Source organism: Leptosomus discolor, chromosome 24 (genome assembly GCF_034619465.1).
Source record: "Leptosomus discolor isolate bLepDis1 chromosome 24, bLepDis1.hap2, whole genome shotgun sequence".
NCBI lineage: Eukaryota > Metazoa > Chordata > Aves > Leptosomiformes > Leptosomidae > Leptosomus > Leptosomus discolor.
The window spans coordinates 371558-387657 of NC_141414.1; positions in this window are offsets into that span (position 1 = coordinate 371558).

The window sequence follows — 16100 nt, forward strand, 5'->3', positions numbered from 1 at the left end:
GTAAGGTAAACCCTGATGTAGAGCCCAACATACGTCTCGACGTAGAGCCCAACACACGTCCCGACGTAGAGCCCAACACACGTCCCGACGTAGAGCTGAAAGTAAGCTAAATCCCAATGTAGAGCCCAAAACACGTCCCGACGTAGAGCCCAACACACGTCCTGACGTAGAGCCCAACACAGGTCCCGACGCAGAGCCAAACACACGTCCCGACGTAGAGCCCAGCACACGTCCCGACGTAGAGCCCAACACACGTTCCGATGCAGAGCTGAAAGTAAGCTAAATCCTGATGTAGAGCCCAACACATGTCCCGACGCAGAGCCCAACACACGTCCCGACGTAGAGCTGAAAGTATGCTAAATCCTGAGGTAGAGCCCAACACACGTCCCGACGTAGAGCGGAAAGTAAGCTAAATCCTGAGGTAGAGCCCAACACACGTCCCGACGCAGAGCGGAAAGTAAGCTAAATCCTGAGGTACAGCGAAACACACGTCCCGACGCAGAGCGGAAAGTAAGCTAAATCCTGAGGTAGAGCCCAACACACGTCCCCACGTAGAGCCCAACACACGTCCCGACGTAGAGCCCAACACACGTCCCGACGTAGAGCTTAAAGTAAGCTAAATACTGATGTAGAACCCAACACACGTCCCGACGTAGAGCCCAACGCGCGTCCCGACGTAGAGCCCAACACACGTCCCGACGTAGAGCCCAACACACGTCCCGACGTAGAGCCCAACACACGTCCCGACGTAGAGCTGAAAGTAAGCTAAATCCTGATGTAGAGCCCAACACACCTCCCGACGTAGAGCTGAAAGTAAGCTAAACCCTGATATAGAGCCCAACACACGTCCCGACGTAGAGCCCAACACACGTCCAGACGTAGAGCTGAAAGTAAGCTAAACGCTGATGTAGAGCCCAACACACGTCCCGACGTAGAGCCCAACACACGTCCCGACATTGACCTGAAAGTAAGCTAAATCCTGATGTAGAGCCCAACACACGTCCCGAAGTAGAGCCCATCACACGTCCCGACGTAGAGCCCAACACACGTCCCGACGTAGAGCCCAACACACGTCCAGACGTAGAGCTGAAAGTAAGCTAAATCCTGATGTAGAGCCCAACACACATCCCGACGTAGAGCCCAACACACGTCCCGACGTAGAGCCCAACACACGTCCCGACGTAGAGCCCAACACACGTCCCGACGTAGAGCCCAACACACGTCCCGACGTAGAGCCCAACACACGTCCCGACGTAGAGCTGAAAGTAAGCTAAATCCCGACGTAGAGCCCAACACACGTCCCGACGTAGAGCCCAACACACGTCCCGACGTAGAGCCCAACACACGTCCCGACGTAGAGCTGAAAGTAAGCTAAATCCTGATGTAGAGCCCAACACACGTCCCGACGTAGAGCCCAACACACGTCCCGACGTAGAGCCCAACACACGTCCCGACGTAGAGCTGAAAGTAAGCTAAATCCCGACGTAGAGCCCAACACACGTCCCGACGTAGAGCCCAACACACGTCCCGACGTAGAGCCCAACACACGTCCCGACGTAGAGCCCAACACACGTCCCGACGTAGAGCTGAAAGTAAGCTAAATCCAAATGTAGAGCCCAACACACGTCCCGACGTAGAGCCCAACACACGTCCCGACGTAGAGCCCAACACACGTCCCGACATAGAGCTGAAAGTAAGCTAAATCCTGATGTAGAGCCCAACACACGTCCCGACGTAGAGCCCAACACACGTCCCGACGTAGAGCCCAACACACGTCCCGACGTAGAGCTGAAAGTAAGCTAAATCCCGATATAGAGCCCAACACACGTCCCGACGTAGAGCCCAACACACGTCCCGACGTAGAGGCCAACACACGTCCCGACGTACAGCTGAAAGTAAGCTAAATCCCGACGTAGAGCCCATCACACTTCCCGACAAAGAGCGCAACACACGTCCCGACGTAGAGCCCAACACACGTCCCGACGTAGAGCTGAAAGTAAGCTAAATCCCGATGTAGAGCCCAACACACGTCGCGACGCAGAGCCCAACACACGTCCCGACGTAGAGCCCAACACACGTCCCGACGTAGAGCTGAAAGTAAGCTAAATCCCGACGTAGAGCCCAACACACGTCCCGACAAAGAGCGCAACACACGTCCCGACGTAGAGCCCAACACACGTCCCGACGTAGAGCCCAACACACGTTCCGATGTAGAGCTGAAAGTAAGCTAAATCCTGATGTAGAGCCCAACACACGTCCCGACGCAGAGCCCAACACACGTCCCGACGTAGAGCTGAAAGTAAGCTAAATCCTGAGGTAGAGCCCAACGCACGTCCCGACGCACAGCGGAAAGTAAGCTATATCCTGAGGTAGAGCCCAACACACGTCCCGACGCAGAGCGGAATGTAAGCTAAATCCTGAGGTAGAGCCCAACACACGTCCCGACGCAGAGCGGAAAGTAAGCTAAATCCTGAGGTACAGCGAAACACACGTCCCGACGAAGAGCGCAAAGTAAGCTAAATCCTGACATAGAGCCCAAGACACGTCCCGATGTAGAGCCCAAGACACGTCCCGACGTAGAGCCCAACACACGTCCCGACGTAGAGCTGAAAGTAAGCTAAATCCTGATGTAGAGCCCAACAGACGTCCCGACGTAGAGCCCAACACACGTCCCGACGTAGAGCCCAACACACGTCCCGACGTAGAGCTGAAAGTAAGCTAAATCCTGATGTAGAGCCCAACACACGTCCCGACGTAGAGCCCAACACACGTCCCGACGTAGACTCCAACACACGTCCCGACGTAGACTCCAACACACGTCCCGACGTAGAGCCCAACACACGTCCCGACGTAGAGCCCAACACACGTCCCGACGTAGAGCCCCACACACGTCCCGACGTAGAGTCCAACACACGTCCCGACGTAGAGCCCAACACACGTCCCGACGTAGAGCCCAACACACGTCCCGACGTAGAGCCCAACACACATCCCAACGTAGAGCTGAAAGTAAGCTAAATCCCGACGTAGAGCCCAACACACGTCCCGACGTAGAGCCCAACACACGTCCCGACGTAGAGTCCAACACACGTCCCGACGTAGAGCCCAACACACGTCCCGACGTAGAGCCCAACACACGTCCCGACGTAGAGCCCAACACACATCCCAACGAAGAGCTGAAAGTAAGCTAAATCCCGACGTAGAGCCCAACAAACGTCCCGACTTAGAGCCCAACAAACGTCCCGACGTAGAGCTTAAAGTAAGCTAAATCCTGACGTAGAGCCCAACACACGTCCCGACGTAGAGCCCAACACACGTCCCGACGTAGAGCCCAACACACGTCCCGATGTAGAGCTGAAAGTAAGCTAAATCCCGACGTAGAGCCCAACACACGTCCCGACGTAGAGCCCAACACACGTCCCGACGTAGAGCCCAACACACGTCCCGACGTAGAGCTGAAAGTAAGCTAAATCCTGATGTAGAGCCCAACACACGTCCCGACGTAGACCCCAACACACGTCCCGACGTAGACTCCAACACACGTCCCGACGTAGAGCCCAAGACACGTCCCGACGTAGAGCCCAACACACGTCCCGACGTAGAGCCCAACACACGTCCCGAAGTAGAGTCCAACACACGTCCCGACGTAGAGCCCAACACACGTCCCGACGTAGAGCCCAACACACGTCCCGACGTAGAGCCCAACACACATCCCAACGTAGAGCTGAAAGTAAGCTAAATCCCGACGTAGAGCCCAACACACGTCCCGACGTAGAGCCCAACACACGTCCCGACGTAGAGCCAAACACACGTCCCGACGTAGAGCCCAACACACGTCCCGACGTAGAGCCCAACACACGTCCCGACGTAGAGCTGAAAGTAAGCTAAATCCTGATGTAGAGCCCAACACACGTCCCGACGTAGAGCCCAACACACGTCCCGACGTAGAGCCCAACACACGTCCCGACGTAGAGCCCAACACACGTCTCGAAGTAGAGCCCAACAGACGTCCCGACGTAGAGCCCAACACACGTCCCGACGTAGAGCCCAACACACGTCCCGACGTAGAGCTGAAAGTAAGCTAAATCCTGATGTAGAGCCCAACACACGTCCCGACGTAGAGCCCAACACACGTCCCGACGTAGAGCCCAACACATGTCCCGACGTAGAGCTGAAAGTAAGCTAAATCCCGATATAGAGCCCAACACACGTCCCGACGTAGAGCCCAACACACGTCCCGACGTAGAGCCCAACACACGTCCCGACGTACAGCTGAAAGTAAGCTAAATCTCGACGTAGAGCCCAACACACGTCCCGACAAAGAGCGCAACACACGTCCCGACGTAGAGCCCAACACACGTCCCGACGTAGAGCTGAAAGTAAGCTAAATCCCGATGTAGAGCCCAACACACGTCGCGACGTAGAGCCCAACACACGTCCCGACGTAGAGCCCAACACACGTCCCGACGTAGAGCTGAAAGTAAGCTAAATCCCGACGTAGAGCCCAACACACGTCCCGACGTAGAGCTGAAAGTAAGCTAAATCCCGACGTAGAGCCCAACACACGTCCCGACGTAGAGCCCAACACACGTCCCGACGTAGAGCCCAACACACGTTCCGATGTAGAGCTCAAAGTAAGCTAAATCCTGATGTAGAGCCCAACACACGTCCTGACGCAGAGCCCAACACACGTCCCGACGTAGAGCTGAAAGTAAGCTAAATCCTGAGGTAGAGCCCAACACACGTCCCGACGTAGAGCTGAAAGTAAGCTAAATCCTGAGGTAGAGCCCAACACACGTCCCGACGCACAGCGGAAAGTAAGTTATATCCTGAGGTAGAGCCCAACACACGTCCCGACGCAGAGCGGAATGTAAGCTAAATCCTGAGGTAGAGCCCAACACACGTCCCGACGCAGAGCGGAAAGTAAGCTAAATCCTGAGGTACAGCGAAACACACGTCCCGACGAAGAGCGGAAAGTAAGCTAAATCCTGACATAGAGCCCAAGACACGTCCCGATGTAGAGCCCAAGACACGTCCCGACGTAGAGCCCAACACACGTCCCGACGTAGAACTGAAAGTAAGCTAAATCCTGATGTAGAGCCCAACAGACGTCCCGATGTAGAGACCAACAAACGTCCCGACTTAGAGCCCAACAAACGTCCCGACGTAGAGCTTAAAGTAAGCTAAATCCTGACGTAGAGCCCAACACACGTCCCGACGTAGAGCTTAAAGTAAGCTAAATCCTGACGTAGAGCCCAACACACGTCCCGACGTAGAGCCCAACACACGTCCCGACGTAGAGCCCAACACACGTCCCGACGTAGAGCCCAACACACGTCCGGACGCAGAGCCCAACACACGTCCCGACGTAGAGCGCAACACACGTTCCGATGTAGAGCTGAAAGTAAGCTAAATCCTGATGTACAGCCCAACACACATCCCAACGCAGAGCCCAACACACGTCCCAACGTAGAGCTGAAAGTAAGCTAAATCCTGAGGTAGTGCCCAACACACGTCCCGACGCAGAGCGGAAAGTAAGCTAAATCCTGAGGTAGAGCCGAACACACGTCCCGACGCAGAGCGGAAAGTAAGCTAAATCCTGAGGTAGAGCCCAACACACGTCCCCACGTAGAGCTGAAAGTAAGCTAAATCCTGAGGTAGAGCCCAACACACGTCCCGACGTAGAGCCCAACACACGTCCCGACGTAGACCTGAAAGTAAGCTAAATACTGATGTAGAGTCCAACACACGTCCCGACGTAGAGTCCAACACACGTCCCGACGTAGAGTCCAACACACGTCCCGACGTAGAGCTGGAAGTAAGCTAAATCCCGAAGTAGAGCCCAACACACGTCCCGACGTAGAGCCCAACACACGTCCCGACGTAGAGCCCAACACACGTCTCGACGTAGAGCTGAATGTAAGCTAAATCCTGAGGTAGAGCCCAACACACGTCCCGACGCAGAGCGGAAAGTAAGCTAAATCCTGAGGTAGAGCCCAACAAACGTCCCGACGCAGAGCGGAAAGTAAGCTAAATCCTGAGGTAGAGCCCAACACACGTCCCCACGTAGAGCTGAAAGTTAGCTAAATCCTGAGGTAGAGCCCAACACACGTCCCCACGTAGAGCTGAAAGTAAGCTAAATCCTGAGGTAGAGCCCAACACACGTCCCGACGTAGAGGCCAACACACGTCCCGACGTAGAACCCAACACACGTCCCGACGTAGAGTCCAAAACACGTCCCGACTCAGAGCCCAACACACGTCCCGACGTAGAGCCCAACACACGTTCCGACGTAGAGCTGAAAGTAAGATAAATACTGATGTAGAGCCCAACAAACGTCCCGACGCAGAGCCCAACACACGTCCCGACGCAGAGCCCAACACACGTCCCGACGTAGAGCTGAAAGTAAGCTAAATCCTGAGGTAGAGCCCAACACACGTCCCGTCGTAGAGCCCAACACACGTCCCGACGTAGAGTCCAACACACGTCCCGACGTAGACTCCAACACACGTCCCGACGTAGAGTCCAACACATGTCCCGACGTAGAGCTGGAAGTAAGCTAAATCCCGACATAGAGCCCAACACACGTCCCGACGTAGAGCCCAACACACGCCCCGACGTAGAGCCGAACACACGTCCCGACGTAGAGCCCAACACACGTCCCGACGTAGAGCTGAATGTAAGCTAAATCCTGAGGTAGAGTCCAACACACGTCCCGACGTAGAGCTGAAAGTAAGCTAAATCCTATGGTAGAGCCCAACACACGTCCCGACGTAGAGCCCAACACACGTCCCGACGTAGAGCCCAACACACGTCCCGACGTAGAGCCCAACACACGTCCCGACGTAGAGCCCAACACATGTCCCGACGTAGAGCCCAACACACGTCCCGACGTAGAGCTGAAGGTAAGCTAAATCCTGAGGTAGAGCCCAACACACGTCCCCACGTAGATGTGAAAGTAAGCTAAATCCTGAGGTAGAGTCCAACACACGTCCCGACGTAGAGTCCAACACACGTCCCGACGTAGAGTCCAACACCCGTCCCGACGTAGAGCTGGAATTAAGCTACGTCCCGACGTAGAGCCCAACACACGTCCCGACGTAGAGCCCAACACACGTTCCGATGTAGAGATGAAAGTAAGCTAAATCCCGACGCAGAGCCCAACACACGTCCCGACGTAGAGCCCAACACACGTTCCGATGTAGAGATGAAAGTAAGCTAAATCCCGACGCAGAGCCCAACACACGTCCCGACGTAGAGCCCAACACACGTCCCGACGCGGAGCTGAAAGTAAGCTAAATCCTGAGGTAGAGCCCAACACACGTCCCGACGCAGAGCGGAAAGTAAGCTAAATCCTGAGGTAGAGCCCAACAAACGTCCCGACGCAGAGCGGAAAGTAAGCTAAATCCTGAGGTAGAGCCCAACACACGTCCCCACGTAGAGCTGAAAGTTAGCTAAATCCTGAGGTAGAGCCCAACACACGTCCCCACGTAGAGCTGAAAGTAAGCTAAATCCTGAGGTAGAGCCCAACACACGTCCCGACGTAGAGGCCAACACACGTCCCGACGTAGAACCCAACACACGTCCCGACGTAGAGTCCAAAACACGTCCCGACTCAGAGCCCAACACACGTCCCGACGTAGAGCCCAACACACGTTCCGACGTAGAGCTGAAAGTAAGATAAATACTGATGTAGAGCCCAACAAACGTCCCGACGCAGAGCCCAACACACGTCCCGACGCAGAGCCCAACACACGTCCCGACGTAGAGCTGAAAGTAAGCTAAATCCTGAGGTAGAGCCCAACACACGTCCCGACGTAGAGCCCAACACACGTCCCGACGTAGAGTCCAACACACGTCCCGACGTAGACTCCAACACACGTCCCGACGTAGAGTCCAACACATGTCCCGACGTAGAGCTGGAAGTAAGCTAAATCCCGACATAGAGCCCAACACACGTCCCGACGTAGAGCCCAACACATGCCCCGACGTAGAGCCGAACACACGTCCCGACGTAGAGCCCAACACACGTCCCGACGTAGAGCTGAATGTAAGCTAAATCCTGAGGTAGAGTCCAACACACGTCCCGACGTAGAGCTGAAAGTAAGCTAAATCCTATGGTAGAGCCCAACACACGTCCCGACGTAGAGCCCAACACACGTCCCGACGTAGAGCCCAACACACGTCCCGACGTAGAGCCCAACACATGTCCCGACGTAGAGCCCAACACACGTCCCGACGTAGAGCTGAAGGTAAGCTAAATCCTGAGGTAGAGCCCAACACACGTCCCCACGTAGATGTGAAAGTAAGCTAAATCCTGAGGTAGAGTCCAACACACGTCCCGACGTAGAGTCCAACACACGTCCCGACGTAGAGTCCAACACCCGTCCCGACGTAGAGCTGGAATTAAGCTACGTCCCGACGTAGAGCCCAACACACGTCCCGACGTAGAGCCCAACACACGTTCCGATGTAGAGATGAAAGTAAGCTAAATCCCGACGCAGAGCCCAACACACGTCCCGACGTAGAGCCCAACACACGTTCCGATGTAGAGATGAAAGTAAGCTAAATCCCGACGCAGAGCCCAACACACGTCCCGACGTAGAGCCCAACACACGTCCCGACGCGGAGCTGAAAGTAAGCTAAATCCTGAGGTAGAGCCCAACACACGTCCCGACGTAGACTCCAACACACGTCCCGACGTAGAGTCCAACACATGTCCCGACGTAGAGCTGGAAGTAAGCTAAATCCCGACATAGAGCCCAAGACACGTCCCGACGTAGAGCCCAACACACGTCCCGACGTAGAGCCCAACACACGTCCCGACGTAGAGCTGAATGTAAGCTAAATCCTGAGGTAGAGTCCAACACACGTCCCGACGTAGAGCTGAAAGTAAGCTAAATCCTAAGGTAGAGCCCAACACACGTCCCGACGTAGAGCCCAACACACGTCCCGACGTAGAGCCCAACACACGTCCCGACGTAGACCCCAACACACGTCCCGACGTAGAGCTGGAAGTAAGCTAAATCCTGAGGTAGAGCCCAACACACGTCCCCACGTAGATGTGAAAGTAAGCTAAATCCTGAGGTAGAGTCCAACACACGTCCCGACGTAGAGTCCAACACACGTCCCGACGTAGAGTCCAACACACGTCCCGACGTAGAGCTGGAAGTAAGCTACGTCCCGACGTAGAGCTAGAAGTAAGCTAAATCCCGACGTAGAGCCCAACATACGTCCCGACGTAGAGCCCAACACACGTTCCGATGTAGAGATGAAAGTAAGCTAAATCCCGACGCAGAGCCCAACACACGTCCCGACGTAGAGCCCAACACACGTCCCGACGCAGATCTGAAAGTAAGCTAAATCCTGAGGTAGAGCCCAACACACGTCCCGACGCAGACCGGAAAGTAAGCTAAATCCTGAGGTAGAGCCCAACACACGTCCCGACGCAGAGCGGAAAGTAAGTTAAATCCTGAGGTAGAGCTCAACACACGTCCCGACGCAGAGCGGAAAGTAAGCTAAATCCTGAGGTAGAGCCCAACAGACGTCGCGACGCATAGCGGAAAGTAAGCTAAATCCTGAGGTAGAGCCCAACACACGTCCCGACGCAGAGCGGAAAGTAAGTAAAATCCTGAGGTAGAGCTCAACACACGTCCCGACGCAGAGCGGAAAGTAAGCTAAATCCTGAGGTAGAGCAAAACACACGTCCCCACGTAGAGCCCAACACACGTCCCGACGTAGAGCCCAACACACGTTCCGATGTAGAGATGAAAGTAAGCTAAATCCCGACGTAGAGCCCAACACACGTCCCGACGCAGAGCCCAACACACGTCCCGACGTAGAGCCCAACACACGTACCGACGCAGAGCTGAAAGTAAGCTAAATCCTGAGGTAGAGCCCAACACACGTCCCGACGCAGAGCGGAAAGTAAGCTAAATCCTGAGGTAGAGTTCAACACACGTCCCGACGCAGAGCGGAAAGTAAGCTAAATCCTGAGGTAGAGCCCAACACACGTCCCGACGTAGAGCCCAACACACGTCCCGACATAGAGCCCAACACACGTCCCGACGTAGAGCCCAACACACGTCCCGACGTAGAGCCCAACACACGTCCCGACGCAGAGCCCAACACACGTCCCGACGTAGAGCTGAATGTAAGCTAAATCCTGAGGTAGAGCCCAACACACGTCCCGACACAGAGTGGAAAGTAAGCTAAATCCTGAGGTAGAGCCCAAAAAACGTCCCGACGCAGAGCGGAAAGTAAGCTAAATCCTGAGGTAGAGCCCAACCCACGTCCCGACGTAGAGCCCAACCCACGTCCCGACGTAGAGCCCAACACACGTCCCGACGTAGAGCCCAACACACGTCCCGACGTAGAGTCCAAAACACGTCCCGACTCAGAGCCCAACACACGTCCCGACGTAGAGCTGAAAGTAAGATTAATCCTGACGTAGACCCCAACGCACGTCCCGACGTAGAGACCAACGCACGTCCCGACGTAGAGACCAACGCACGTCCCGACGTAGAGACCAACGCACGTCCCGACGTAGAGCTGAATGTAAGCTAAATCCTGAGGTAGAGCCCAACACACGTCCCGACGCAGAGCGGAAAGTAAGCTAAATCCTGAGGTAGAGCCCAACACACGTCCCGACGTAGAGCCCAACCCACGTCCCGACGTAGAGCCCAACCCACGTCCCGACGTAGAGCCCAACACACGTCCCGACGTAGAGCCCAACACACGTCCCGACGTAGAGTCCAAAACACGTCCCGAATCAGAGCCCAACACACGTCCCGACGTAGAGCTGAAAGTAAGATTAATCCTGACGTAGACCCCAACGCACGTCCCGACGTAGAGACCAACGCACGTCCCGACGTAGAGACCAACGCACGTCCCGACGTGAGACCAACGCACGTCCCGACGTAGAGCCCAACGCACGTCCCAACGTAGAGCCCAACGCACGTCCCGACGTAGAGCTGAAAGTAAGCTAAATCCTGATGTAGAGCCCAACACACGTCCCGACGTAGAGCCCAACGCACGTCCCGACGTAGAGCCCAACGCACGTCCCGACGTAGAGCCCAACGCACGTCCCGACGTAGAGCCCAACGCACGTCCCGACGTAGAGCCCAACACATGTCCCGACGTAGAGCCCAACACACGTCCCGACGTAGAGCTGAAAGTAAGCTAAATCCTGATGTAGAGCCCAACACACGTCCCGACGTAGAGCCCAACGCACGTCCCGACGTAGAGCCCAACGCACGTCCCAACGTAGAGCCCAACGCACGTCCCGACGTAGAGCCCAACGCATGTCCCGACGTAGAGCCCAACACACGTCCCGACGTAGAGGTGAAAGTAAGCTAAACCCCGATGTAGAGCCCAACACACGTCCCGACGTAGAGCCCAACACACGTCCCGACGTACAGCCCAACACATGTCCCGACGCAGAGCCCAACACACTTCCCGACGCAGAGCCCAACACACGTCCCGACGTAGAGCCCAACACACGTCCCGACGTAGAGCTGAAAGTAAGCTAAATCCTGAGGTAGAGCCCAACACACGTCCCGACGCAGAGCGGAAAGTAAGTTAAATTCTGAGGTAGAGCCCAACACACGTCCCGACGCAGAGCGGAAAGTAAGCTAAATCCTGAGGTAGAGCCCAACACACGTCGCGACGCAGAGCGGAAAGTAAGCTAAATCCTGAGGTAGAGCCCAACACACGTCCCGACGCAGAGCGGAAAGTAAGTAAAATCCTGAGGTAGAGCCCAACACACGTCCCGACGCAGAGCGGAAAGTAAGCTAAATCCTGAGGTAGAGCAAAACACACGTCCCCACGTAGAGCCCAACACACGTCCCGACGTAGAGCCCAACACACGTCCCGACGTAGAGCCCAACACACATCCCAACGTAGAGCTGAAAGTAAGCTAAATCCCGACGTAGAGCCCAACACACGTCCCGACGTAGAGCCCAACACACGTCCCGACGTAGAGTCCAACACACGTCCCGACGTAGAGCCCAACACACGTCCCGACGTAGAGCCCAACACACGTCCCGACGTAGAGCCCAACACACATCCCAACGAAGAGCTGAAAGTAAGCTAAATCCCGACGTAGAGCCCAACAAACGTCCCGACTTAGAGCCCAACAAACGTCCCGACGTAGAGCTTAAAGTAAGCTAAATCCTGACGTAGAGCCCAACACACGTCCCGACGTAGAGCCCAACACACGTCCCGACGTAGAGCCCAACACACGTCCCGACGTAGAGCCCAACACACGTCCCGATGTAGAGCTGAAAGTAAGCTAAATCCCGACGTAGAGCCCAACACACGTCCCGACGTAGAGCCCAACACACGTCCCGACGTAGAGCCCAAAACACGTCCCGACGTAGAGCTGAAAGTAAGCTAAATCCTGATGTAGAGCCCAACACACGTCCCGACGTAGACCCCAACACACGTCCCGACGTAGAGCCCAACACACGTCCCGACGTAGAGTCCAACACACGTCCCGACGTAGAGCCCAACACACGTCCCGACGTAGAGCCCAACACACGTCCCGACGTAGAGCCCAACACACATCCCAACGTAGAGCTGAAAGTAAGCTAAATCCCGACGTAGAGCCCAACACACGTCCCGACGTAGAGCCCAACACACGTCCCGACGTAGAGCCCAACACACGTCCCGACGTAGAGCCCAACACACGTCCCGACGTAGAGCTGAAAGTAAGCTAAATCCTGATGTAGAGCCCAACACACGTCCCGACGTACAGCCCAACACACGTCCCGACGTAGAGCCCAACACACGTCCCGACGTAGAGCCCAACACACGTCTCGAAGTAGAGCCCAACAGACGTCCCGACGTAGAGCCCAACACACGTCCCGACGTAGAGCCCAACACACGTCCCGACGTAGAGCTGAAAGTAAGCTAAATCCTGATGTAGAGCCCAACACACGTCCCGACGTAGAGCCCAACACACGTCCCGACGTAGAGCCCAACACACGTCCCGACGTAGAGCTGAAAGTAAGCTAAATCCCGATATAGAGCCCAACACACGTCCCGACGTAGAGCCCAACACACGTCCCGACGTAGAGCCCAACACACGTCCCGACGTACAGCTGAAAGTAAGCTAAATCTCGACGTAGAGCCCAACACACGTCCCGACAAAGAGCGCAACACACGTCCCGACGTAGAGCCCAACACACGTCCCGACGTAGAGCTGAAAGTAAGCTAAATCCCGATGTAGAGCCCAACACACGTCGCGACGTAGAGCCCAACACACGTCCCGACGTAGAGCCCAACACACGTCCCGACGTAGAGCCCAACACACGTCCCGACGTAGAGCTGAAAGTAAGCTAAATCCCGACGTAGAGCCCAACACACGTCCCGACGTAGAGCTGAAAGTAAGCTAAATCCCGACGTAGAGCCCAACACACATCCCGACGTAGAGCCCAACACACGTCCCGACGTAGAGCCCAACACACGTTCCGATGTAGAGCTCAAAGTAAGCTAAATCCTGATGTAGAGCCCAACACACGTCCCGACGCAGAGCCCAACACACGTCCCGACGTAGAGCTGAAAGTAAGCTAAATCCTGAGGTAGAGCCCAACACACGTCCCGACGTAGAGCTGAAAGTAAGCTAAATCCTGAGGTAGAGCCCAACACACGTCCCGACGCACAGCGGAAAGTAAGCTATATCCTGAGGGAGAGCCCAACACACGTCCCGACGCAGAGCGGAATGTAAGCTAAATCCTGAGGTAGAGCCCAACACACGTCCCGACGCAGAGCGGAAAGTAAGCTAAATCCTGAGGTACAGCGAAACACACGTCCCGACGAAGAGCGGAAAGTAAGCTAAATCCTGACATAGAGCCCAAGACACGTCCCGATGTAGAGCCCAAGACACGTCCCGACGTAGAGCCCAACACACGTCCCGACGTAGAACTGAAAGTAAGCTAAATCCTGATGTAGAGCCCAACAGACGTCCCGACGTAGAGACCAACAAACGTCCCGACTTAGAGCCCAACAAACGTCCCGACGAAGAGCTTAAAGTAAGCTAAATCCTGACGTAGAGCCCAACACACGTCCCGACGTAGAGCTTAAAGTAAGCTAAATCCTGACGTAGAGCCCAACACACGTCCCGACGTAGAGCCCAACACACGTCCCGACGTAGAGCCCAACACACGTCCCGACGTAGAGCCCAACACACGTCCGGACGCAGAGCCCAACACACGTCCCGACGTAGAGCGCAACACACGTTCCGATGTAGAGCTGAAAGTAAGCTAAATCCTGATGTACAGCCCAACACACATCCCAACGCAGAGCCCAACACACGTCCCAACGTAGAGCTGAAAGTAAGCTAAATCCTGAGGTAGTGCCCAACACACGTCCCGACGCAGAGCGGAAAGTAAGCTAAATCCTGAGGTAGAGCCGAACACACGTCCCGACGCAGAGCGGAAAGTAAGCTAAATCCTGAGGTAGAGCCCAACACACGTCCCCACGTAGAGCTGAAAGTAAGCTAAATCCTGAGGTAGAGCCCAACACACGTCCCGACGTAGAGCCCAACACACGTCCCGACGTAGACCTGAAAGTAAGCTAAATACTGATGTAGAGTCCAACACACGTCCCGACGTAGAGTCCAACACACGTCCCGACGTAGAGTCCAACACACGTCCCGACGTAGAGCTGGAAGTAAGCTAAATCCCGAAGTAGAGCCCAACACACGTCCCGACGTAGAGCCCAACACACGTCCCGACGTAGAGCCCAAAACACGTCCCGACGTAGAGCCCAACACACGTCCCGACGTAGAGCCCAACACACGTCTCGACGTAGAGCTGAATGTAAGCTAAATCCTGAGGTAGAGCCCAACACACGTCCCGACGCAGAGCGGAAAGTAAGCTAAATCCTGAGGTAGAGCCCAACAAACGTCCCGACGCAGAGCGGAAAGTAAGCTAAATCCTGAGGTAGAGCCCAACACACGTCCCCACGTAGAGCTGAAAGTTAGCTAAATCCTGAGGTAGAGCCCAACACACGTCCCCACGTAGAGCTGAAAGTAAGCTAAATCCTGAGGTAGAGCCCAACACACGTCCCGACGTAGAGGCCAACACACGTCCCGACGTAGAACCCAACACACGTCCCGACGTAGAGTCCAAAACACGTCCCGACTCAGAGCCCAACACACGTCCCGACGTAGAGCCCAACACACGTTCCGACGTAGAGCTGAAAGTAAGATAAATACTGATGTAGAGCCCAACAAACGTCCCGACGCAGAGCCCAACACACGTCCCGACGCAGAGCCCAACACACGTCCCGACGTAGAGCTGAAAGTAAGCTAAATCCTGAGGTAGAGCCCAACACACGTCCCGACGTAGAGCCCAACACACGTCCCGACGTAGAGTCCAACACACGTCCCGACGTAGACTCCAACACACGTCCCGACGTAGAGTCCAACACATGTCCCGACGTAGAGCTGGAAGTAAGCTAAATCCCGACATAGAGCCCAACACACGTCCCGACGTAGAGCCCAACACACGCCCCGACGTAGAGCCGAACACACGTCCCGACGTAGAGCCCAACACACGTCCCGACGTAGAGCTGAATGTAAGCTAAATCCTGAGGTAGAGTCCAACACACGTCCCGACGTAGAGCTGAAAGTAAGCTAAATCCTAAGGTAGAGCCCAACACACGTCCCGACGTAGAGCCCAACACACGTCCCGACGTAGAGCCCAACACACGTCCCGACGTAGAGCCCAACACACGTCCCGACGTAGAGCCCAACACATGTCCCGACGTAGAGCCCAACACACGTCCCGACGTAGAGCTGAAGGTAAGCTAAATCCTGAGGTAGAGCCCAACACACGTCCCCACGTAGATGTGAAAGTAAGCTAAATCCTGAGGTAGAGTCCAACACACGTCCCGACGTAGAGTCCAACACACGTCCCGACGTAGAGTCCAACACACGTCCCGACGTAGAGCTGGAATTAAGCTACGTCCCGACGTAGAGCCCAACACACGTCCCGACGTAGAGCCCAACACACGTTCCGATGTAGAGATGAAAGTAAGCTAAATCCCGACGCAGAGCCCAACACACGTCCCGACGTAGAGCCCAACACACGTTCCGA